The following is a 22,598-nucleotide window of genomic DNA, read 5'->3' as shown; positions in this document are numbered from 1 at the left end:
AAACATAGATCCATGTCTTTTTTTGGTTTTTTAGACAGTTGTTTTCTCTATAACTTCAGAGAAGAATACAACTTCCCGTTGGAGATACACCCTTTCCTACACTGAAGCAGGAGAGTGGAAGATAGGGGAAGGGGTGGAGGTTTGACTCCAGCGTTGGGAGTGATGCATCCTATAGCTTGATTTATTATTTATTTTTTTTTTAGGAAAAAAAACCCCAACAAACCACTAAGAAAGGACATCCAGCCACTCTCTTTTTGGGTCTGTCTTTTCTGCCATCTGGCTGTCCTAATGTTCTAGCGTGTTACAAGTTTAATTGTTGCTATTCTACCTGAATTAGCAGGTTTCAGCCACTGTTGGTTATGGAATGTGAGAAAAAATGAATTAGCCGTCTGGCAATGAGTGTATATTAAATTTAGGAGCTGACAGTACTGCCCATCATGGCTTGACTTTCTTGGCTTTTGGAAATTGCGTTTGTCTTTGGACTTGAGCTTTGTTTTCTTAACCTTTAGCATGTCAGAATAAGGTGTGATGGTGTTGAAGACTCGTGCTGGTACATGGACCTATGCTAGCACTACTGCATGTAACTTTCTTGGCCTTCAGGTTGCAGAGAATTTTTCTGCTAGTTGGTTGTAGTGGAGTAGGACAGGGGAGAAGATAGCAAAAGGAAAGCCTCAAGAACCAGCAATGTAGCATCTGATGATGCTGGTTTTAGAAGTTCTGTGTGGTGCAGGTCTACACAAAAGACACTTAGGAAGCATATCCCTTCCACCCCCAGTTTTTACCTCCTATAAGGAGGAATGTTAATACTGTGAAGGAGGATGTGACGCACAGTCCTCCCAGCCTTTGTCTTGTGAACTGCCTGGGATGTGGCATGTGGTTGGAAGTAACTTTTTACACTGAAGCTATAAATGTTGTTCTGCTTTTCTCTGTGGCTGATACACTGGTCACCTCCAAACAAACAGGGTGTCTGTTCCTGACAAGGCGCTCAGGTTGATTTAAGCAATATTTGAATTGAAGGCATGAAGAAGTATGATGTCAAGCCTTCTCCATGGAAAACGGTATTATAAGTTACTAGCCAGTTCAGTGCACAAGTTGTAGGGATGTCAGCTGTGTTGCTAGGTGAAAGCCCTGGTGATCCTGCAGGTTTTGTGGAGCGCAGAAACACTGCAACAAATTGGGTAGGTACTTCTCTGACTCCTAGAGTGGGTTTAACTGTTGCCTGGGCTGACTCTTCTAGAAAGAAGCATGCCAGCTTCCCCTGTGCTCAGCAGCTCTGTAGCTTCATACAAGCAAAATTCTTGTACAGCCTTCTCTTTTAAGCTTCTAAGAACACACAGTTCCAGACTTTGAGCTGAAGTGAGAGTTCATTATCCAGAGTCTGGCTGTTTGAGGGGGGAAAATTAAAAATACATGTATTTGTTCCTTTAAGTTGCTTATGTGCCTGAAATTTAAGGATGTGGTCATGCGTATTTATAAATATATGATGTGATCACTAACCCCAAAAAGCTCTGAAATTTTTTCTTAAGTAAAGAAGAGGAGGTGAGTTGTTTTTTTGGGCTTTTTTTTGTGATGTTGCCCGCCTGCCCCGCCCCCCCCCCCCCCCCCCCCCCCCCAAGTTGCTGTGTTTTAAAATGAAATGTTGTTCATTTTTAAGTCATGAGGTACACCTTAATTGCAAACTGGAGATCTTTAAAGCCATTCTTCTCTTAACTGTCAATTCATTTGGAGTAACTGTGAACCCAAATGAAGGGCAAATAGTACTTGGTTTTGAATTATTGGTGTTTATGGAAAGGCAAACTGTTTCCTTCCCTCCTGCCCTTGCCACAATAAGGGCATTGCTTTTGTGCAATGTAAACTGCATTTAGTAATGGTCTTGTGCTTAAGAGCTTCTAGTTAATGAGACCTATTAACAATAATGAAAAATGGCGTCCTTAAAGTGCAGACCTAGTCAGAAAAATGATTCTCCAAGAATGACTGGATGGCTGTGTACTCTTTCTTGGCTTATTTAATTTAGGGGGTGGGGGAGGAGCACAGTCTTGGCTGCAAAACTAATTATTCTCCTACAAATGTGCCCATGATCTGCATTTCCCACTGGGAATTTGCAGGGCTGGGGCTTCTTGTGCTAAAGAGCTTCCCAGACCGAACGTAGCTGAGACTGGCGTAGGCTTGACTTTGCTTTCCCAAGCCTCAGCGGGAGTAGTAGTAGTGAAACCCAGCTTTTTGTCTGCTGAAATGAACACATCTGAGTCAGCAACACAGAGCACTTGCATGGAGTAGAGAAGTGATGTTTTTACATAATTATTCATCTGGTTATGTTTATGTTTTAGTGTGTTGCCACCTCCGCGTCATGTGCTGTTTTAGTTGGGAAGAATATGCATTGCTTTTCACTATGTGAACAATTCTGCTTAGGGAGAGAGGAGGATTGGCAATGACTACATTGGATTTGAAATACCAAAAAAAACCCCACATTCCTGCTTAGGAGCTGGCACGAGAAGACTGCATGGATGATGTCTGTTCATATGAATAAATAGTAAGGCATTACAGGGAAAGTCTAGAGAAGTGAAAGCTCCCGTTATCTCTACCTAGTGTCCTCCCACTCGATACTGTACCCACACGTCCATTCTGATAATTTCCTTTTGAGATAGGACGGCCTGTCATGCCACTCTGCAGACTTGGAAGAGCTTCCCCTAATACAGGACCAGCTCTTCCATCTTCATTGAAAAGGATTTTCCGGGTATTCTCTTATTTTTCTGTGTGTACTAAGTTCGTAAGAATTACAGCTTTCTGTGGTCATAGGTTCTGTATACTGGGAGAACTTCCATGCTGTGGGACAAAGCGGGCAGGTCTTAGGACAGAGGGGAGATTTTCACATAAAGGGGATGTTTCTTCTTCCATTCTTGAGGGCATCATTGATTGCTGGAGACAGACTTGATTTCTTGGTTCTGTACCCTGGCTGCCAAATAAAACTAATGGTACCAGACCATTTAGGATTTTAATTGGACTTCATCTTCTAATAAAGCAACCTCCTATTAACTGGTGTCTGTGGCAGGATCATGTTCTTGAAGCTTAGTGGTCCTTAGGTGGCTAGCTAGTGGCTAGCTCAGTGGTGATTCCTCTGTCCCTAGTTCTGGTGCTAAGCTGAAGGATGTCGTGTCTGTTCTCAAACGAGCCGTTTATGTGCTATAACAAAAGCATTTCTGACCACCGTGCCCTAGCCTCTAGCAGTTGCATCTTCTGTGTGGAGCTGGAGGGGCTTTGGGGGGGCTCATGCAATTTTCAGTATGCATTATGTAGCTACATGTCAGCCCTTCGTGGAAGAGGGAGGTTGGGGTGTTTGCCACCGAGCACTCCAGCCCTACTGTAGGGACTGTTGAGCCATTTGTGGGAGAGACTCAACTGCTTGGAAAAAAAAGCCAGACTTCTGAAGCTTTTTACCTACAGAAGTTGGAAACTGGTGGGTGCCTAGGGCATGCAGGAGCGCTGGCTGGCGGCTCGGGTTAAAACGGAGCTGAGAAAGATGCTGCGTGGCGAGCTGCTGCATCCCCGGTGGAGCTTGGAGCTGTAGCGCAGGCAGCATGCCGGCGTGCGCAGGAGCAAGTGGGGGGCTGGTGGGGGGCTGGTGGGGCTGCCCAGGGCGCTGCTCTGTAGGTGGGAGGAGAAATGTGCTCTCGGTGCAAAACGTTTTGTGCCCTGATGGCCAGAAACACTGAACGGTGCCAGGTTTGCATGCATACGGCTTGGCCAGGTTTTTCTTTTCCAGGTCTTGCTCTCCTGCTGTACGTTGCCACAGGGCCAAGATTTGTGAGTTTGACCCAGAATTGCAAGGATATTTGCAAGCCTGTGCTCTGTTTTCTTAGAATGTAGTGTTTGAAAAGATTGGGATTTCTTTACTGAAAAAGCCAAACTGAGAAGGTTCCTCTATGCTTTTAATATGTTCTCGTATGGGGTTAACAAAGGGAAGGGAAAAAGCAATTGCAAAGCTGAACACCACAGTGTGAGCTTGTGCTAAAACTTGGACTTTATAATTGCCACTGGCTGTCCTTAGCTTGTCTGTTTTAGAGGTGGAAGCGCTGAGCACCAGGGGTTCTGCTGGGCATGAATTATCTTGGCATACCCAGTATTACTGAAAATCAAATTTTTGGGTGTTCCTTGGAATAAGACATTTAATCTTTTGTTCTGTAATCACACCTATGATGTGGTGTCACTACCAATCTGCATGGACAATGTTATTTCTGCTATTTTGTTAAACTTCCAGGTATTTTGTAACACTTTTTTTTTTTTTTTTTTTTTTTTTGAACAGAAGTGAAGTATTAGCTTTTTTTCTTTGTTTGCTTGTTTGATTTTGGTTTTGGTTTTAAATGTGTTATGCCTACTGGGTCTATATAAATGTTTTTCCTCTATCTCTTCATCAGCTTGGTCATTCAGTGCTGCAGCCCAGAGTTTTATTACTTGTGCTACTGGGTTAACTGGTGGCTGGCAGAGAAGGAAAGCTTTCACATCTCTGAGTCCTTCACTAAAAGATAATGTCCTTTGCAGCAGCTGCCAGTTCATCTCCTCCTCTCTTCCCATGGCTTTTGAAAAGTGTACAGAAGAGCATGGGGAAGACAAGGCACAGTTTGTCATAATCTGCCATCTCTTTCAAGATGTCTGGAATGTCTTTTGCCTGGAGTGGGTCAGTATAAATGGCAGGGTGCCACTTCAAGATGCATTTCAAGTTTGGATATCAGCGCTTAGTTTGTAAGTAGCTGGTGTTGAAGAGGAGGTGCCGTTCATAGGGCAAAGTGCCCTTTATTAGAAGTGCCTATAGCGAATGGGTATCTCTGAGGCAATATTGCCCCTTTCCTTAAAAAGAGGGTAAAAGATGGTGAGCTATCTGTTGTCTGATCTTTCCTTACTCAGCTTGTATGATGATAAGCAAGCCATTGCATTCAGGTGTGTGTTCAGTTTTGGTATTAAATTCAGACAGAAAACCCAATACCCCCTCTTCTCTAGCTGAAGTCTCATCAAAGGAAACGTGGTTGTTGGGCAGGCAGCATCTATGGAAAAGCAGAGAGTCATGTTGAGCCTCAGTCTTTCAAAATGAAGACTATTTTAAATCTCAGATTTTGTTTCTGCAAAATTATGTGTTCTCCTTTTATTGTTGGTGCTATTAGGCTAAATTAAATGCTGTTTAAAGCACCTGAAAATCCAGTGCTGTAAGGTGTTGTAGGAAACGCTGGGTGTTCTTTTTGCAGCCAGTACAAACAATCTGGATCTGTGTTTTATTTTAATTGCTTTTCTTGATGCATAGTCATGACCTGTCTATATGTTAACTCATATTTTCTGTGTGATAAATGGAGACTTTAACAATTTAGGTCCTGAGTGGCAGGAACTTTCCTATAACATACACGTGAAATATTTGCTAATAAGCTGTCACGTTCTGGGCTGCTCCAGTCTCTTCAGAGGCGTACAATTAGAGATGGTCTCCTGATGCCCTTGGAGCTTTACTAAGCAGAATCTTATGAACTAAACCAGGAGCAAATATTTTATCTTGGTAAAAAGATTGCATATGCTGAAGGATCTCAAAGTACATCCCAAGCTAACTAACGGGACCACTGTATTACAGTCATGGGCTGGGGAATCACAGAACAAGGCTGCATCTCACATTGGAACTGAACCTGATTGATCCTATTGACTAACTCAGACATGGTGAAGACAGTCAACATGTTGGCAATATGATGCTTCAGTGTGAAATCGGAAGAAATAATAAAGCTGCCTTTTGGTGGCGGTTACAGCTCTTGTAAAAGTGTGAGGAACAAAAGGAAGCAGACAGGTTTGACTTGCACTGGTGAACACAGGAAAATGCAAAACAAATACCTGTGGTCTGTATTGTATTTCTTCCCAAATATGACCCATTATTTCTCTTGTCCAAATTATGTTACTGGGAGCATCTAATCACCATAGAGCTACAAACTGATTTTGGCCAGCAGTTAAGACTCAAGGATGCCTCTTGCTATCATGAAGGCAACCAAAAGTCCATGAGGAGGACAGCCTTTTGTCAGAATAGCTGCCTTGGACAGGGCAAAATATGTTTAAACTTGGCAGGAGACAGAGAATACTGGAAAAGCACCTTGGAGCTGCAGACGTTTGGTTTTCTGAGTTACGCTGCTCTCTTCCTCCTTGGGCTTCCAAGAGCGAGCTGTCCCAGGTCCTTCTACGTGGGAAACCTGCTTGCTTGATAAACAAAACAAACTCCTCAAAATCCCCTCTTTTCCTGGTAATCTGGGTGTTTTCCCTCTCTGGACTGAATGCTTATCTTGTCTTCCCTGTGCTGCAGATCTGAGAGGCCAAGGCGGGTTTATCTTGGCCCGCAGCAGCGCAGGCTGGCGCTGCCGGGCTCTTCCTTCTGAAGCTCCTTCCTCCCATACCTGCCATGGCAATGTGCAGCTGCTTCCACCAAACATGTCTTCAATTTTTTGTTGTTCCTCTGATGCCACTTTGTGATTTTTCTCTTAGAGTGTGGAGTTCTGTGTAGGCTGTAATAAAAACAGTTTCTCCTGTAAGCAATCAGTGATGTGCTTTTCTAGAAATGGTGGCTAAGTTATTTTCCCTTTAAAGCTTCCATTTCTTTTAGTCACTGAGTGAAGAGTCCTATCGTTCTAATACTTGAATAATTCTCAATGTGTGGTCTCCATTCTGTCCTTGTAGGACAAACTGGGAGCTTTCACAGACTCGTTTTAACTTCAGAGCATGTAAATTCTTCGGTGCTCTGGCCTGCCAGTTCCTGACCAGCCGGAGCTAGGGAGATAATTGCTCTGTACGCTCGCAGACGCAGGAGGAGGTGCTGCTCCTTGGGTTCTCCAGTATATTGAATGGATGGGAGCTAAGTGTACATTTGGGAGTCGGTACACTCCAGTTTTGATGTCCCTGTTGGAGAGCAGTAGACAATCTGACAGGTTTCGAGTGCTCTCTGTTCTCGGTGGTGTGGTCCTTGGTTCTGACGGTAAGGAGCCAACTGCATAATTGCTCCTTGGGAAATCAGTGTGTTTCACTAGCTGCTGAACAACCCATCTCTAAAGTGGTGCTGTCTCAATAGCAATGTCATGTTTGCCTTGCTGTATCCCGGATCTCATGTGATATCCTGGAATTACATGACTGGGCTTTTGGTTTCTCTTGTAAGTGCAGGTTCTAGGGATCCACAAATCCTGGCTGTGCTGCTGACTCCTGGTGTTTTTCAAGTAAATTCCTTTATTCTCACTCTACTTTTTTGATCTGCAAAACTGAGGATTTTTCTTCAGTATGTGATGAGAGGATAGTAAAGATTGATCTTAATTCTGTACTTTCAAAAATGATGACCTCTTACATGAGTGCCAGGAGTTATGAAGGGAGAATATTGAGGGAGCTCTGAAGAATGGTTTTCTCTTACAATGGATCAGAAATTAGGAGTAGGCTAAGTCAGTCGGAATGCTAGAATATCATGTGGTCTGACATAAACCACTTGTGGGCACTAATTTTTGGAGTATCATAGCAAAGGACAGTGGAATTGTACCCCATAGCTTCACGAACATTCGCAGCCAGTGTGAGCCGTGTGCTGCTGCTGCTGCAAGAGGCAGCCTTTCTTCTGACGGTTTGTTCCCTCCTTGCACCAGCACAAATTCTTTATATAGTTACATGGTGAACCAGGTTAATGATGGATCAGTTCAGCTATCCAGTTCAGTGCGCTGCTGCACGAATGCTTGTGCCAGCATCAGAAGCAAAGAGGATGCAGGGTCACTAGGAAACAGGCAGGGAAAGGATGGGACTGCAGCGACTGCCAGCGTTACAGCAAAGGGACCTCCTGTACCTGCTGTTGGACAAATCTGCACTGCAAACAGTGCCAGAAGAGTGATCTTCCCCCCCTTTCCCCCCCTTTCCCCCCCTTTCCCCCCCTTTCCCCCCCTTTCCCCCCCTTTCCCCCCCTTTCCCCCCCTTTCCCCCCCCTTTCCCCCCCTTTCCCCCCCTTTCCCCCCCTTTCCCCCCCTTTCCCCCCCTTTCCCCCCCTTTCCCCCCCTTTCCCCCCCTTTCCCCCCCTTTCCCCCCCTTTCCCCCCCTTTCCCCCCCTTTCCCCCCCTTTCCCCCCCTTTCCCCCCCTTTCCCCCCCTTTCCCCCCCTTTCCCCCCCTTTCCCCCCCTTTCCCCCCCTTTCCCCCCCTTTCCCCCCCTTTCCCCCCCCTTTCCCCCCCTTTCCCCCCCTTTCCCCCCCTTTCCCCCCCTTTCCCCCCCTTTCCCCCCCTTTCCCCCCCTTTCCCCCCCTTTCCCCCCCTTTCCCCCCCTTTCCCCCCCTTTCCCCCCCTTTCCCCCCCCTTTCCCCCCCCTTTTTTTTTTCCCCCCTCCTGGAGATACTCTAAAAAATTTGGCTTTACCTTAGCTGTGGCCTTTCAGGGAACACGAGGGGAGTCAGTGCTATAGTGGGACCTTTAGCTCATACAGCTGTACCACTGGTATCCTCCGTTCCAGTAGCTTAGCTGAGGCATTGGAGATGCCACTGCACCTCTATACAGCTGAAGTACTAAAATACCATCTGAAGGGTCTATGGGATTTTTGGAGGAAGTGGGAGGTTCTACAGGCTAAATGGTGTCTTGCTGTGGTGCTAGCTTTGTTGGTGTGTGCTTGTCCTCGCTGAGCGAACTCTTCTCATGCAACACGCAGGAATTGCTATGCCTGTGAAATGTGTTTACTGGTAGATGTGATCTGGACCGAAACAAAGACCAGCAGTGGTTGGCATCGCCTCTTGTGGGGAATTTTAATGTTCTGAAAGTGTGGACGTGATCAGATGGCATTATCTGTCACTTCAAGCCTCGGTTTCACTCTGAGATGCAGGTACAGAACCCAAAATTTGGGTCTGAGATTGGTCTGATTTATCTATATAAAGCCACTGCACAGTTGAAGAGAATGTTGCACAGTCTCAGGATCACTTTAATGAAGAGATCTCTACGCAGGGTCTCCCTTGGCTCTTTGGGAAGTCATTTCCTACAAGCTGAGAGCCAGGCTCCAGGAGTGGGAGCAGGTTTCGCTGTGATCCCTCGCAGTGTCATTGCCCACACGGTGAGTCACTGGTAATGCCTGAGTTCTTATTTTTAGTCCTGTTGCTGCCATCAGGCTGAAACCATTGGCCGGTAAGAGCCTTAAGCGAGGAGATAAACATGTTAATCTCCCTAGGCCTTCCCCCTCATCTGCTGCCTCTGTGCCTTTGTGCATCGTAAGATATAGCTTTTCCTGGACCGTCAGACAGAATGATGTCCCCTCCGTACCCTGGTGGGATGTCATTCAAACCTTTTTGCTATCAAGCACCAGAGCTGGGAGGAATGCCCTCCATACATGTGGGTTTACACATGCAGGCGGACCAGCGTGCGTTGTCTGTGACAAAAGTAAGCTGGGCAGGCTGTTAACTTTCTACCCTGGTATGTATGCCGTCAAGCACTTCTCAGGGAATATCCAGTCTTTCTTCAGCTCTTATCACCACACTGCCTTTCCCTCCCTTCCCTCTGGAAGATTCCTGGAACAAACTAACAGGGTTATTCTATATAAGCTCTCTGTAGCGATTGAGAAAATCAGCCCCCGTGGGTGAGTTTTTAAAGGCTCCTGTTCAATTCCTGGGTAAGGTCGCTGGTCCCTCTCAGTGACACTGTAGGTCTCTATAATCTTGCGCGTTTCTTAGGCTTCCTTCTTAACTTGCTTTCCTGACGTGCTGAGGTAGTGGGTGTGGGAGTACTGGCCAGTGGTGCTTTCCCAGTAGTGGGCTGGTGGTGGTGCAGACCGAATCAGGTGGTTTCTTCTGCCCCTTCCTTCTTGAGCCCTCTTTCCCAGGCAGCTCTGATCCTGCAAAATGAACTAGTTGGCCCATCCCAGGGTTCCAGCTTGTTGTGTTCTGTGCTTTTTCTGTTAGCATGTGTGTCTCCAACTTCAGGGTGTCTTCTTCACAGATTTACATCATGAGAATTTTAAGGGAAGAAAGGAGTGTGTTCCACTGTTTGTTACTTTTGTTAACAGGGTAGATAACTTTTTTAAATAATGTATTTTGAGGGGTTTGCTTGTGGAAGAGAAATGACAGAAAATCAACCGATGGGGGCTTGCTTTTCTTCCAGCAGCAGTACGCCTGAGCCCTTGTGGACCTTGTTCTTTCAGAATTACCAAAACACACATCCAAAGCTGGTAGCGCTCTGTGATTATGCCTGATCTGCTTCTCAGTTTCCTTGGTCCAGTGGACTCAGGTAGCCAGCCATAGCTCGTAATTGGAGTAAGGCTCAGACTCCAGAGCTCCTGGCAGTGTGCTGGTGGTACAGCAAGCACATCCTTAACTCGTTGGAGTTCAGTCCCATTGATTATGGCTCAGCTACTGTCATTCTTCTGATCTTCTTGGTCCAAAGCCTCTTCCAGTTCCGTGCCTTCACTTTTATTCCCTTATGTGTTCTTTGAGGGTGGCCCGATCTTTAAAAAACATCAGAGACAGATTTTTGGAAACCACTTTTCTTTCTGATAGGTACCATTTGGAGGGGAAAGGATGAAGTCCTGGGTGTTTGAGGCCGCCTGTTTTTCTTGGCAATCTCTTCTCTGGTACAATTTGAAAGTGCTTCTGACTGTCAGATCTGGGAGAACATTAACCCGACCTAGGGATAGCATGCTCAAGTGGAGAGCTGGGATGTAAGTTGAAGAAAGTAACTACCAGTTTTGTCCCATCTGCTGGGTGATACGATGCAAAAAGGGCAGCTGAAATGGGTGACCATGTTTTTGAATGCGGAGGTAGTACTGCCATCAAGCTGAGGTGGGGGACCAGCCCCGTGGGAATAAGTTAGTCCTGTGTGTGATGGAATTTACTTGGATATTCCCTTGGAGGCTCTAAAACCTATGCAGAGGTGGCTCCTGTTTGTTTCCTCCCCTGTAGTGCTAGTTTTGAAGTGCAGAGCTAGTGGAGAGCAGGGCACCTGTGGCTGCCGGTAGCTTGTGCTCGGAGACCACTGTAATGGGAGCTACGGTGTGTGTATTTGTAAATCTGTGCACCCACGGAACTGGAGACGGGGACCTGACGCAGCTTGCTCATTGCACTGAAGATGGAATTGGATGTGGGCAGTGCAGTTGCGAGATACGAAGTGTAATCACTTCACCCACATGTGCTGTGAGTTCCTGGAGCTGCTCTTCATGTGTTTTTCCCTTTTGATACATCTTTCTACTAATTACTGTTGTTATTACCACGACTACTATTACTACTGTAGAACTTGTCTCTGGATGTGTTCCGTGTTTGAGTGGAAAAGCATGCAGGACTGGACAAACAAGGCATAATTAGAAATCTCTCACCTTGTGTCTGTACTTTTCCCCGTTTTCTGTCAGTTCCTTTTATCCCGCTTCTCCTGGTCTGTATACGAGTACTGAGTAGCTGAAGCTGATGGAGGGAGAGCTAGGTCTCTCTGCTGGCAGTGTAGCAGAAGGTGTGATTGCAGCGTTAAGGACATACTTCACTGACTTTATTCTCAGTACTGTAGAGATAATAGCACTGAAGTCACAGTGATGTGGATTTCAGTGGGGGCTAGCGACTTAGGCACATATGTAGGTCCCCAGCAGGCCCATATAATTTGCATTAAAGTCCATGAATCCCGCTATTACTACTCCTGCTAGCGAATATAGCGCTAACGTGGGTATGTCTATTCATGCTGCGATTAAACCTTTGATTGCAGAGAAGACATCTCCATAAAGCTTTGAGGCTCTTTTGCAAGGACAGAAGGTGCCCAGCAGGAACAATATCAGAAGCTGGGTGTCTGTCTCCTGCTTGTGAGTGCCAGCTCGGGAGGAAATTGTTATGCAGTTTGCTTATCGCTTCGATTTTACTCCAGCTCTCGCTCTGCTGCTACACTATTAAAGCAAAGGTCTTGGCTTCCCAGCGAACAGCTGCTTATGGTATCCCCTTGCACCGGGTCTCGTTCACTAAAGCCCAGCCTCCTGGAACTTTTCCAACCCCTGACCCTATGGAGAAAAACCTGTGTGACCACTTGAGTCTTTGCAGGCAGCAGCTTTTCTACAGTGCTGGATTCGTCATCTTCAGATCCTAGCGAAGTGTGTTTTCTGTCCCCTCTCTGGGTCGAGGTGAGGAGGCAGGTGGGTGAAAGATGCTGGTGAGAGGCATGCATCTGTCTGCTCAGGGCAGAGCAGCAAACAGAGGGCAGTGGAAATCCTGGGATTTTGATAGCTTATGTCTGTGCTAACTGTGGTGTGTTAGGGATGCTGGTGTTTTTAATGCCCTGGAGGTCAAGAAAGTTAGTGCTTTGCTGTGCATGGGGAAATACAGTGACTTTCGTAATACTGGAATGTGAAAAAGGGATCTAAAAACTAGGAAAGTGGCCAAAAAGCCTAGTAACCCCCCATGTGTGCTGCAGCATGCTGTGCTTTGCCTCTCCACACACCTTTCCTGCCAAAGGAATGGAAATGCAGCTGTGGCAGGTGCGCTCCTAACTATGGCTGCACACCCTGGAAAATTCTGGGAGCTGTTAGCTACGTTGGTTTGTAAGTCCTAGCAGCTGAATTTTGGTTTGTCTTTGGGATTTTGGTTTGAAGAGGCCTTGATTATTTTCTTTTTCTGAAGCTTCAGAGAAAACTGTTCTTGGGAAAGTGACTCTGCTCTGCCCTGTGGATGTGTCAGCCCTGCAGCTCCCCAGGGCAGATGCCTGGAGTGCTGCAGAAGGTAGGGAACAACTGTGAGGATGGCAGGGCTGAGCTGGAGACCACCTTTGGGCTGATCTTTGGAATCAGTGTTAACATTGACCTGTTAACAGAGACCTGCTGCTTCCCTGTATGTTCTGGGTGATGGTGGACAGGTTTTAACAGCTGCATTTTGCTGGTCTTATGAGCCTCTCATAAGGCTCACCAGCAGTGCTGGCTGTGATCATTGCAGCGATGGCCACACATAAGTTACCCTCTCATCCTGGCCAGAGACCTTCCCATGCCACCTGGTCCTGTGTCTGCTGTATGCTTCCTCCAGTTTGCTTGAGCAAGTTTCAGAGTCTTTCGTCCTGTTCACCTGGAACCTCCCCAGCTGTAGATCTCTCAAGCGGTTGTTCTGAATCATAAGGGTGTTTGTTCCCTTGCTCTGGACATCACCATGGATTTATTCTAGGCTGCTCTGAGCATCTCGGGCTCTCTGAAGCTGGGTGTTGGACAGTGTAGGTAGTTGATCCTTGCTGGTTAGGGTGCAACTTCCCTGTGTCCATTGTGTGGTCAAGCCATGACTGTGCAAATCCTTGCTGACCTGTTCTGGAGGACTTGTGCAGCCTCTCTGGATTGGACAGAGACTTGCACCCAGAGGCAGAGAACAGCTTATATGCAAACCTTCAGCCACCTTCTGTTTCTCCTTTGCAGTAGCCTCAGCTCCATTTGAACTGCTGCTTCTGCTGGGTGCACAAGTGAAATTGTGTCCCTCATGGTGCGGTTCCCTCTCCCCCAGGCACACATCCACAGCTGCGCTACACTGTCCCCGTTGTGGATCTCCTCTCTGAGCATTCAGTTTTCCAGTGTTCCTGCTGCCCCTCAGTCAGATACAGCTCTGGGTGTGCTGCCTGTGTTGTCCTTCTCCTTTTCAGTCATGGTTTACAACTACCATGTTGTGCTCTGGACCTTGCTTCCCACTCATGCAGGGAGGGTGGTCGTTCCTGTCTCTGTGTAGCAGATGAGAATTACCACCCAGCTTCTGAATGAGGCTGCAGTCAGAAGGGAGTTAGCCTCTGACGTACGGATGATGGGATGGTGAATGCACATCGGTGGTGGCACGTGGGCATAGGTTAAGAAGGTCAGGATAGCAAAGCAACATCTGCGTAATCCCTTTGCTATTTTGTGTGAAGATGAATGAGTGGCTGGGCAGGGGGAGGAGGCAGCAAAACCACTGTTAGCAGGGCAGACGTGAGTGTGGTTATAGGTTTGATTTTGGTTTATTTTTATAACAGAAATGAATAGATTTGTAGGACAGTAGCAGTAAAACATGCACTAAGCTGGCAGCCCTCTTCTCAGTGGTTCGAGAACTTCCCAGAATTTCTCAGATGAACTGGAGGCAGATTCCCCACAGCTCAGAAGCTCTTGAAGAGTTGATAACAGCTCAGCATTTGAAGGGACAGCGTATTTATTCTGTGACAAGTCTTGCATTCCCCAGCCTTCCCGACTCTCCAGCTCCCAAGCACTTGAACCTCTCTGCAGGTGCCGGCAGAAACGCAGCCCCTGCCTTTCCTTGGTGCGCCCTCCGCACCGAGCGGCAGGTCCTGCTGGCCGCAGCCTTTTGCGATGGCCATAGCCAGCACACTGGGAGGAGGCGTGCGGGAAGGGACCATTCCTGTCTGCCCGCTGGGGATGAGAGTGCTCGGAGAGCTGGGGCGTGCACAGAAGCTGTGCAGAAGTACATTGTAGTCCAGACACTTCAAACTGCCCTGGCTAGGGTAGGGTCTCTGCGAATTTTAGGCTTTCTGCAGCCTGCTGTGACTTTAGGAAGGAAAAGAGGAGCGTCTGTCTTTGCAATACATCTGAATTGCTTGCCTTGCACTCTTATTTTCCTTTGTGGATGAGCTTTCATGTGAGCAGTGACAGCTACGAGAGAAGCTGCAGCCTCAGTATTTTGTGTCTTCCTCCCACCAGAGCTGGCGGTGCTGTTTTGATGTGTGTTAAATAAACCGAGCCCCGAGAGGCAGTGTAGGGCAATACTAATCGGAAGGATCTGTTTTCCACCTGAGTCTTCCTGTCGGTATCCGTCAGAGAGCAGAAGGCAGTGCCTGGGTGGAGGGATGCGGGGACCTCGCACATCAGGAGCGCTTTCTGGGATGAAGTGTGCAGTGGCCATGCTTTCGGGCATGGAGGCCTTGTCTCCTGTGGAAGGCAAGACAGCCCTCCTCTGCTCCCCCTGGAACAAAACCACTGGATGACTAATGCACTCTTTGTAAATACAACTTATCCTATCAGTGACTAATGAAGGCGCTCCCCCTTCCCCTCCTGCCTCGCTAAAATAAAAGCGGTTGCTCAGAGCAAGGCTGCTGATGGGATCTCTTGTTTTATTTCACTCTTATCAGTGGTGTAGCAGGGGCTGCAGGGCTTTTACAAAAGGCAGCTTATTGCCCCTTTTCCTTATGTGAAACTTAATTCCAGATGGTAATTTGTGTATTCATTTTTGTTAGGGTCACGGCATGCTCTTAAGGTCATCTTCTGTTCCATATGCTGATCTTTGCTTCTCATACTGGAACCTGTGTCATGTCCACAACGCAGGAGAATCAAACCTTGCTTTAACTTTTTTGATAAAAACCTTTGACAGTGTGCTGTTAGTCCTGGATGTTTGGACAGTGCTCAGATGCTTGTTCCTGATTGTGCCTCTGGTCCTTGTGAAGGGACATCCCATTTTTGTCTTGGCACTCTACCAACAGGCAGCTACCAGCCTGCAGGTTAGAAAGCTTGTGGGCTCACTAAAAGCTCTTGAAGAAGGCTTATTGTTCTGCAAGGGCCAGACAGTGTGGCACTAGATACACACAGTATGCTGGCAAGCTACGCAGAAGAAGGAGAAACAATATTCACCAAGATGTGTACAGAGATACTACTCATATGTTTGGTAAGTGTGTTGTTAAAAAGTAGGACTTGTAATTCAACAGAAATCTTAGTTTTAGGTAGAAATTGTGGATCAAATAAAAGAATTGTAACACAGAAGTTCTCTGAACCCTGCTCTGTGAATTGTTTCTGTGGTCCCAAAGGTTATTCATCATCAGAGAGAGATCCATAAGGGACTTGACGAGAATGTTCTCAAGTGCTGTCTTGGATTTGGCAAGCAGATTCCATAAAAGCCTGTCTGAGCTTGTCACATTGACCTTTCGGAAAAGAAATCTAGAAACCGCTTACAAGTTTGGTCAGTTTGTTTTGCACCTCAAACACACTGCTATTAGGAAGGCAGCAAGGACAGGAAAGGGTGTCTTACTGCCATCAAAGACTGTCCTTCCAGCTCTGCCTTGTGCACCTCCTGGAGGGAGCAAAGGAGAGCAGTGCTGGAGGAGACCATGTGGTTCTTTGGAGGATGCCATCGAGTACATCTTCCTCCCTCCCTCCCTGTGCAAACCAGCCTCTGTTGCATTCATCTGGCATTTTTGTGGCTGCTAGAGCAGTAGTTTACATGTCACTGCAATGTTACAAAAGAGAATTTTCAAGAAACTGTCTTTTTCTTTAATTTTTAATATTTTTTTTTTTTAGTCTTTTGGCAGGAGGGTGCCTTGGTTTTTTTCTCTCTCTCTCCTTCTGCAGCTCCCATCCTGCCAGATCACGACCTGTTCTCTTTGGTTGCTCTCCTTGCCTGTCCTGATATGTCACTAGGTCTTCACTGCAGCCTTTCCCCACCCCCTCTTTTATATCCAGCTTTGAGCTGTCCTCAGTTGCTGCTCCTGTGGCAGGGTGCTGCTGGCTTTTGCCTACACTGCACTCGCAGGTCCCCTGGGTGCCCGCAGAAGCGGAGACAGCCGAATGCCATGTGTCTGCCTGACTTCCACAAGTCATAAGCAGTGACCCTCAGCTGTCTTTCGGGTACCTTCCCAACTTTTCAGTTGGTTGTTTATGTTTCAAAATGAAAAAATGTTTTCTTTAAAAACACAGATCTCTTCAGTTAAAATGTGGAGTAAGGAAGAAGTCCACAAGTATGGTGAGATGGTGGGAGTGTAAGGGGTGGAACTTGGACTTCAAAAGCAAGAAATCTGTGCTGGAATTGGACATTAAATCAAACTCTGGTCACTAAAAGGAAACACATTTGCTGTTTAAAACCTAGCATAATTGCTAGCAATGGAACAGTATCAGGCTGTTCCTCCTAAAAAATGTTTCTTTCCCTGAAGAACAGGGACTCCCACTCTTTCACACAGGCTCAACTATCCTAGTGACTTCCAGAGACCTTTTGTCTCCTGAGTTGCTGGGATCCCTGACAGCTAAGGGAGGAATCTTTTGCCCCAGGTCCCAGGCTTTGGCTAAAGAATTGCCACTCAGATATGACAAAGGGTGATCGATTGCACAAGCAGGACCTGAGCCAGTTGATGTAAATTTTCCTCTAGCACAGATGTATAAACACAGGAGCACGTGACTTGTGTTCGGTGCTCAAGAGCCAGGTGCTCAGGGCAGTTAAGCAGAGGTTACACTAGGGTATGATTGGATCGACCAAGGCGACCAATAGAAGAAGATAAAGAAGTCTGCCCAGATCTTCAAGTCCACTGATTGATTTCTCCATTGCTGTGTTTCTGTTTGATATTTTGGAGCACAGTAGTTTGGGAAGCTGCTTTCCTCTGGCTCTCCGTAGTTCGTTTAGTCCCTGGACTGCTTTCTTCTACAGGAAGGGTTTGCTAAAGTTTTAGGATATGTTTGCCAGACAGGCCTTTTTATGGTGGGACGTCTTTACGTTTTCAGGAGACTTTAGAGGCCTCGTGAATACAACATGTCTTGGGCTGGCCAGCTTTTTGGGCCCGGGGGCATTGCTAGCCAGACGGCGCTTGGAAGGAGTGGCAGCATCTGGTGCTTCAGGAGAGTCGGTGGGCTGGAGTACCCAGCTGGCGGGGGGACAGAGTGCTCTGGTGGCTAGCACAGGCGGTTTGCTTTGCTTGTCTTAGGGTAGGGTAGGCAGCACTTCATGTCCTGACCGCCCTGCTTCAGTCATTCCCTTGCGTGGTTTCTCGGTGTGAGCTGTGTTGGTCGAAGGCTGCAGAAATGATCATCTCTCCCCTCTTCACTTATTAGTATTGCAGTAAATGCCTTCAGATGTGCTTGTTTTGGCTGCAGTTCCCTTAGGAAAACCTGGCATCAAAGCATTCGAGTAACCCTGCCTGTCTAGGAGGCTGTAGAAAGACTGCACAAGTAGTTTAAACTGCTGACCTTTCCTTGATACTAGGTTATATCAATGACCCTTTATGAAACTATGGCGTGTATGTACACTTGGTAGGATTTGCTGTTACCATACTCTTGGTTGAGGCAGGTGTCCCAGGCAGCATCTTACTTTCTGCCTCATGCTGCTCTCTCTCCTGTGCATATTCCTTGCTTTTAACCATGGATGACAACGCTGTAATTCTTCCGTCTCGTGTCTTTAAAGCTACAGATGAAGAAGCTTTGCAGGTGCGTCTTAAATTATGGGTTTTTTTTGTTGTAGGGAGTAGGAAAACCACTGAAAGATACGTCTTCAGGTCAGAGGAATAGATTACTTGGGCAGAGGAGAAGCTGTTCTTTTAGTTCTTTGCATTCTCTGAGCTACTTACACAGATGGTTTGGAGAAGCCAGTGCTGCCTCAGGCAATGAGAACTGTGGAAACAACCGTATTTTACCGGGGATCCTGTGTGTTTTGCCATTTCACAACCAAGAATCGGGGAAAGTTTTCAGAACTGTGTGACAGAGAAGATGGGATTTACAAATTGCAAAATTTAACATCATTAGCCTGAAACAGAGATTGCGGCCTGACCCTTTCTTCTCGGTGTGAATGTCAGTTAGCCAGCTTCTGTTGTGGAGGTCCTCAGCATCCAGTGTGTACACCAGCACTGCAGATGCAGAAAACTGAGACTCTTGCTTTTTTCAAGTTTTTTTTCCTTTTCTCTCCCCATTGCTTCAATGTGTTTGTACACTTACGAAACTGGGGTAAAGAAATCTGTCACATACTCAATGGGTGGGTGAGAACAGTTAAAACTTTAACAGCACTCCCACAGGGATTGCATCAGGCATGACAGGACCCTCCATTCTTAAAACACTGAATGACTTTACTGCAGGATTTGCCACTGTGGTGCCTCAGTATTACAGCACTTGAGGCTTGGAGTTGTAGAGATCTAACTAGCTGGAGTATCTGTTTTAAACCAGTTCCCTGTCCTTGGTGTATCTGCAGGGGAGATGTTACACATGTGATTTAGACTTGATAATGATTTGCTATTAATTCTGATGCATTTTGTGCTTTGGGTAGTTAGGAGGCATACTGCTGCCTTCTTCCTAAACTTCAGCATTGAGGTAAGGTGTTCCTGATGGGATCCATCAGCACGTGTTGCTGGGATGGTACAGGTGAGCAGTCAGTGCTGTAAACAAACTTATGTCAGTACAGGGATGAGGAGCAACTTCCTACACAGTGCCTTCATCGCTATTTTAATTCTATTATCTAGTTGCTTTCACATTTTTTTTCCAATTTTTTCCGTGTCTAGAAGGGGAAGCTTTGTATTTTGCATCCTTACCTGCCTGAGATCCCAGTCCTTGAGGGCGGACTTCTGAAAGTAGAAGCAAGGACAAGAGGAGACCTAGAAGTCTTATCAGAGCTGTACAGGAACCTTGGAGACCTAACAGCCATTGTGACTACCTCTACTTGCACACTTGTGCAGAGATTGCGTTGTTCAGTGTGGGCTCTGTGCCCACCAGAAGATGAGCAGCAGGGATGCTGTGGGCTTAAAGAGTTGGTTTGCGGCACCCATCATCAACTGGCAGCAGCATTTATCTAGGCCAGCAGGGATGCAGGGAACAAGTGACTCACTCAAGGATTCATGCGCACTTTCCCCCTCTCCTCCCCCCCCCTCGCAGCTGTGGCTTGGTCATCAGCCATTTGGGAACTAGCAGCTTTATTTGGTTGCTGTTTGCAGTGGGCAATTTCTGTTAAGGTTGTTAATTTTATCAACTGCCTTGGAAGCTCAACTGATTTCAGAGAAGACTTAAAATTCCCTTTTCTGCTTCTCCTTCCCTGCTTATAGGGCTGCCACCCAAACAGCTGATCTGGCACTGGACTCGGCTGAGGAGGTGACAACAAGCAGATGGGCCGGAGGTAGAAACTTCCTAAGCTGATCAGCCAGCAGCACAGTCACTCTTTTGGATGGTGGCTGGTGGTGTTAGGCTGAATGCCCTGTCTGGGCGCCACCGTGGCTGTGGTGACTGGAGGGTCTGGTGGCTTTGCTCCAGCTGAACAGAGAAACGTGTTTCATGGTGTGGTGGAAGAACAAATGTGGAGAGAGAGTGAAGTACAGGAAATTCTTTAAATAATTGTAAAATAGAAAACTGATTACTTTGTGATCACAACAGTTGGTAAGCTTGTCAGAGGTTGCCAGGCTTACTTTCTGTGGAACTGTGTCATGGTCAGTAATGCTCCAGGCTGCTGCTGAGGGTTTATGGCATGTGGAGGAGGGCAGCCTGCCCTGCGCAGCCACTTTGCTGTCCTTTGCTCCTTTTCACTGAGGCCAAAGAGTCCCACCTCTGAGCTGGGCTTTCTCTTCTCAATGTGATCCCATTTTCTTTGTGCTACTCTTTTTGGTATGTTCTCTGCCCCTCTTATGCTCCAGACTTGTGGCTTTGGCATCCCTCTAGACACTTCTTTAGTCATCTTTGTCTCCTGTCTGTACTCCTGGCTACAAGTACCGTTAGTATTTTTCTTTCAGAAGCACATACTGTGCTTGCATTTACTAGGGCCTGGAGGACACGCTTTCTAGGCCTTCCTGCCCGCTGGCTGCTGTCACTTCAGATCCTGACTGTGGTGGATATAAGCAGCTTGGGAGACTCGCTGTTCCTAAGCCCTAAACAGTGCCGCCTGCCCTGCCTCTGCCTCCCTCCCCTGCTGGGTCACGGGACCTGGGAACCTCTTTTTGCTGCAGAGACTAGTCCTACAGCACAGATGAATTTTTTTTATTTTTTTTTTTAGGTAAAGTGCTGTGCTTCTGTATCCCCATGTTCTTCAGCTTTCCGGAGAGCTGTATGAGTGCTATATTTCTATGCTGGGGCTGCAGCAGTATCTTTATGGTATACCATATTCAGACATTTGTAGTTGTCCTCTGCCTGCCTGCTGAAGGACTGCAGTATTTAATACACTGCTTACCAGAAGAACTGAAGAGGAGGAGAGAGGCCGAGGAGGGGGCAGGGGTCACTTTTGCTAGCATTCACCTTGAAATGGAGATAGCAGTTTTGGTGATAGGATGAGCAGGGTCCCAGGTCTCATCTGGCTGGACCACCTGTCCGGGCAGAGATGGCAAAGAAGGAGGCATAAGGAGATTTTCTTTTACCATGCTCTCTGCTGGGAATAGTGACTGTTGGGGAACCTCTTTGAACAGGGAGTGCTGCACTCTGGATCCCCAGCCTTTGTGCTCCATGGAGCTTGTATGGGACTGTGGAGGCTCCTCGGGTGCTGGCCATGGGATGCAATGCTCTGCTGCCTTTTTTTGGTTTGAAATTCAGCTTTTGTGGGTCAAAGTAACATTGGTAGGGTGGAAGTGCTCCTTTTAGGCCAGAGCTGAGGCTGTCTGGTGGGTAGCATGGAGAAGCTTTCTCTGTTGCTATTCCTTATTTATGTGTTCTGTAGAAAAAGGAGGGTTTAGTCTTAAGATACGTTGACTTGACTTCTTAACTGTGACTCCATTAAAAGCCAATCTTAACAGAGAAAGTTGCTTTGTAGATGCCAGTGTTAGTGCTTCAGTAACTGTTTCGCTGCAGTTTTCTTTCTCCTTCTGACACACCTCCCTTGCCCCTCTCATTTTTTGCTTGGCATAGGCAGCAATTACAGGTCTGCATGCTTTGAGATAACACGAGAGCTACTGTTTCAACCTCTTGTCCTCACTCTGTTTGTTGATCAGTATATGGGGTGGACTTAATCAGTGAGGATTGGTGTTCTGGGTACGTTGTCTGTTAATCAGCAAATCTGGCCATCTCTTGAGATAGGTCTGTCATCTTGATATGGTGCTGTGGAGTTCATTGCCAAAATGCGCCACATAATTTAGATCCAAAAAATAGCAAAAGACATGGCAGGGGGGAAAAAGCTGTAGATGGCCTTAAAATTAGTATTACGGTAATGTAGCAGCATTGAATGCCCCCAGGCAAACAAGATTTAAACTGATCTAGCCAGCAGCATTAAACATTAATCAAAACAAGAAATAAACTTAGCCAGAGAATAAATCAAAACTGTAGCATAACAGCTGCTTTTTTGGAAAAGACACAAGTCAAGTGCCTCTTTCCCTGGAAATCTGAAAGCAGGCGTGGCGATGGGGCAGGGCACCTACTTTCAAGCTGTTGTGCTTGCCAGATAGGCCAGATCTGGAACTTTGACATGAAGCAAGCAGTTCTCAGACTGTGCTCTTGTCAAGTGCAGCACAGGCTTTATTGTGTGTCGGTTCTACCCAAACAGGCAAAACCTTGGTTTTTAGAATTTTTTAACGTGTGGGGGTTTTTTTCCACTTCTGAACACTGGACCTTATAATAAAACCTCATTAAGTCCTAGTATATAGCACTGAGGTAGGATTTCGTGCTTCCCAGAGTGACATATGATGAAGCATCGCAGTGGTACTAATGCCGCTCCTAACAGTTTTTGCTTTGGGAGACTACTCAAAATCCATTAGATTTGAACTACATTGTTTCTGCCTTCATTTCTCTTTCTGCAGAAGGATGAACAGCGTGGTTGTGAGAGTCGCGATTCCAAAGATCTGAGTTTGTTCACAGATTTGTCACTGGCATGGTCTCTGGTTTCAGTACTTCTGCTTTTCTCCTCCATCTCTTTAAAGATGGGGAGGAAACTCTTGTGCTTCAGGGATTTGTTATGCATCTAGAGATTCTCCATCATCTTTGAGAGGTCGTGAAGAACAGGAGAGGTGCCTGAGGACTGCAGGAAAGCCAATGTCA

The 22,598-nt window shown here is 46.7% G+C and overlaps 1 protein-coding gene across 13 annotated transcripts in view; it reads left to right on the top strand.

The window, feature by feature from the left end:
• Nucleotides 1-22,598, top strand: part of CAMK2G (calcium/calmodulin dependent protein kinase II gamma) — a 121,653-nt gene that overhangs the window by 20,250 nt on the left and 78,805 nt on the right. Inside the window, exon 1 of one of the 13 annotated variants that reach the window (XM_056350772.1) lies at nt 9,563-9,581. The exons of the other annotated variants lie outside the window; for them this stretch is intronic. The gene's annotated coding sequence lies outside the window, so the exon portion shown is untranslated. Of the gene's footprint in view, nt 1-9,562; nt 9,582-22,598 lie in introns of those variants that run through there. 13 annotated transcript variants of the gene reach the window in all.

This window comes from Falco biarmicus, chromosome 9 (genome assembly GCF_023638135.1).
Source record: "Falco biarmicus isolate bFalBia1 chromosome 9, bFalBia1.pri, whole genome shotgun sequence".
NCBI classification, from domain to species: domain Eukaryota; kingdom Metazoa; phylum Chordata; class Aves; order Falconiformes; family Falconidae; genus Falco; species Falco biarmicus.
The sequence above is the reverse complement of the archived record's forward strand: the minus strand, read 5'-3'. Positions and strand labels throughout refer to the sequence as shown.